The sequence below is a fragment of the Sarcophilus harrisii genome, chromosome 4 (genome assembly GCF_902635505.1).
Source record: "Sarcophilus harrisii chromosome 4, mSarHar1.11, whole genome shotgun sequence".
NCBI lineage: Eukaryota > Metazoa > Chordata > Mammalia > Dasyuromorphia > Dasyuridae > Sarcophilus > Sarcophilus harrisii.
Genome location: NC_045429.1, coordinates 398570343 through 398572669, shown reverse-complemented (window position 1 = coordinate 398572669; position 2327 = coordinate 398570343). Strand labels below are relative to the sequence as shown.

General features: G+C 35.4%; 1 pseudogene; it reads left to right on the top strand.

Annotated features, from left to right (window-relative positions):
- Window positions 1-632: 632 nt before the first annotated feature.
- LOC105750510 lies at window positions 633-1771 on the top strand (annotated as a pseudogene).
- Window positions 1772-2327: the final 556 nt, after the last annotated feature.

Below are 2327 nucleotides of genomic sequence, written 5' to 3'. Positions count from 1 at the left end.
AGGAGTTCACATTTTAATGGCAGATACAACAACAACAACAAATGATATAAGATATATTGAAAATTTATGAAAAATGATCTCTAAGGAAAGGCATTAGTAGCCAAAGAGATAGGAAAAGGTCTTTTTGCAAAAGGTGGCCTTTGGCTTGAGAATTGAAAGAAGCCAAGGAAGTTAAAAGGTAGAAGTGAAAAGGGAAATGTTTCAAATATAAGGGACACCCAGGGTAAAGGCATGGAGCCAACAGATAAAATGTCATGTGTGATTGCAGGGTGTGCTGGAAATAACTTATACTAGAGGCTTGAGAAGTGATTTTTAAAATTGTAGTGTGAATGTTTACACCTCAGAAATAGGATACTACAAATCAGTGCTTTGTTTATTGTTTTGTTGATATGTAGGCTTAAATGATGAAAGAAATATTAATAATGCAGATTAAACTTAAGTGTGTTGTGTGTATATATATATATATGTGTGTGTGTGAGTATGCATACAAGTATATGATGTTCAGAATTAACTATAAATTTGAAGATATATATGTTTCTGTGTTTATGTTTCTATATATATTTGTTTGCACATATATGTATGCATATACACATATATTTATACATATTTATTATACACACACACATTTCCTACTTGTGTACCTTTTTTATCTCTTCTTTAAAATGGTAAAATCAGGGAATTTCAAAGGCCGTTATTGCTACTTGGTGTGTTTCATGTGGTGTTGCCATTCTGCTCAAATCTTCTGGTCTTAGTGTTATCCAAGCATCAAGTGGCTATTTTCTCTTCCTCTTTGCCCTCCTAATTCTGATAGTTAACATTACATTAATTAGCATTGTTCAGTTTTCCTGATGACTGGTCTTTTTGGCGGTCATCAAAATCTTGGTCACATGATACTGTGCAGCATATCTCTGCTCTTATGCAAGTAGACAAAAGTCACGTTCTCTGAGATTGAGATGGTGAAGTCTTTAATCAAGAGCTCTATCATCAAGCTTATCCTTGTGTGGATCACAGCCATTGTGCTCTTCTGTTGGTTCTATATCTACCATTCAGAAGGAATACAATTCTACAACTCTATTTTGATCTGACAACAATAATGGCTCCTGTGTGGACAGTGGACCTGGAAGGAAACCAACACGGCATGCCCACAGATTTTGTGTAGCTAGCTGGAAGGACACAGCATCATGTAAACAGTGTGACTCAAATGTATTAGGTGACCAATAATAATTATAGGGTTGTATCTTCAATAAATATGCTTCCATTCTTATTTTGAGACTGGATGAGCAAGGTCTTTCCCTACTGCCTCCCTGGAAACATTAGTGCTGCTGAAGAAGTCTCTGCTGACTGACGTACCTTGCCAAACATGAGTACCACATTAAAATATTTGATAGGTACAAATTTTAAATAACAGTACGCATACCTTACAGTAACAACATAAGCAAGACCATCAAGGAAATCAATGTTACTAAAATAATATACTGAGGGCTAGCAGTCAGTTCAAAAACATCTTGCTGAACTTGAGATAGGCAGTGTTATTGAGTTTAGCATGATCCTAGAATGATTCACAGCAAGTAGCCAGTCTTTGAACTGAAGGCAATTAGCTGTTTCAACTATATGGTCCGACTTGCCTTTCTTGAAGAAGCATGTGAAGATTAAGCATGATTGAAGAAGTTCCGTTCATGGTAACATTAAGTTTAAATTTTCTTTCCCTTCTTATCAGCAATTTGATGGGGTCGCAGCCTATATGATGGGTGGTACCTCTCAGAATATCTAGATAGCACTGTTCCTATAACTGAAAGATTGACTTCTTCAGCAGGCTACCCATAACATTACATTTATTTATTTTTCTTTTTTTTTAAATTTTAATAGCTTTTAATTTACAAGTTATATGCATGGGTAATTTTACAGCATTGACAATTGCCAAACCTTTTGTTCCAATTTTTCCCCTCTTTCTTCCCACCCCCTCCCCTAGATGGCAGGATGACCAGTAGATGTTAAATATATTAGAGTATAAATTAAATACAAAATAAATATACATGTCCAAACCATTATTTTGCTGTACAAAAAGAATCGGACTCTGAAATATTGTACAATTAGCCTGTGAAGGAAATAAAAAATTCAGGCAGACAAAAATATAGGAATTGGGAATTTGATGTAATGGTTCTTAGTCATCTCTCAGAGTTCTTTCTCTGGGTGTAGTTGGTTCAATTCATTACTGCGCCATTAGAACTGATTTGGTTCATCTCATCTCTGAAGATGGCCACGTCCATCAGAACTGATCATCATATAGTATTGTTGTTGAAGTATGTAATGATCTCCTGGTCCTGCTC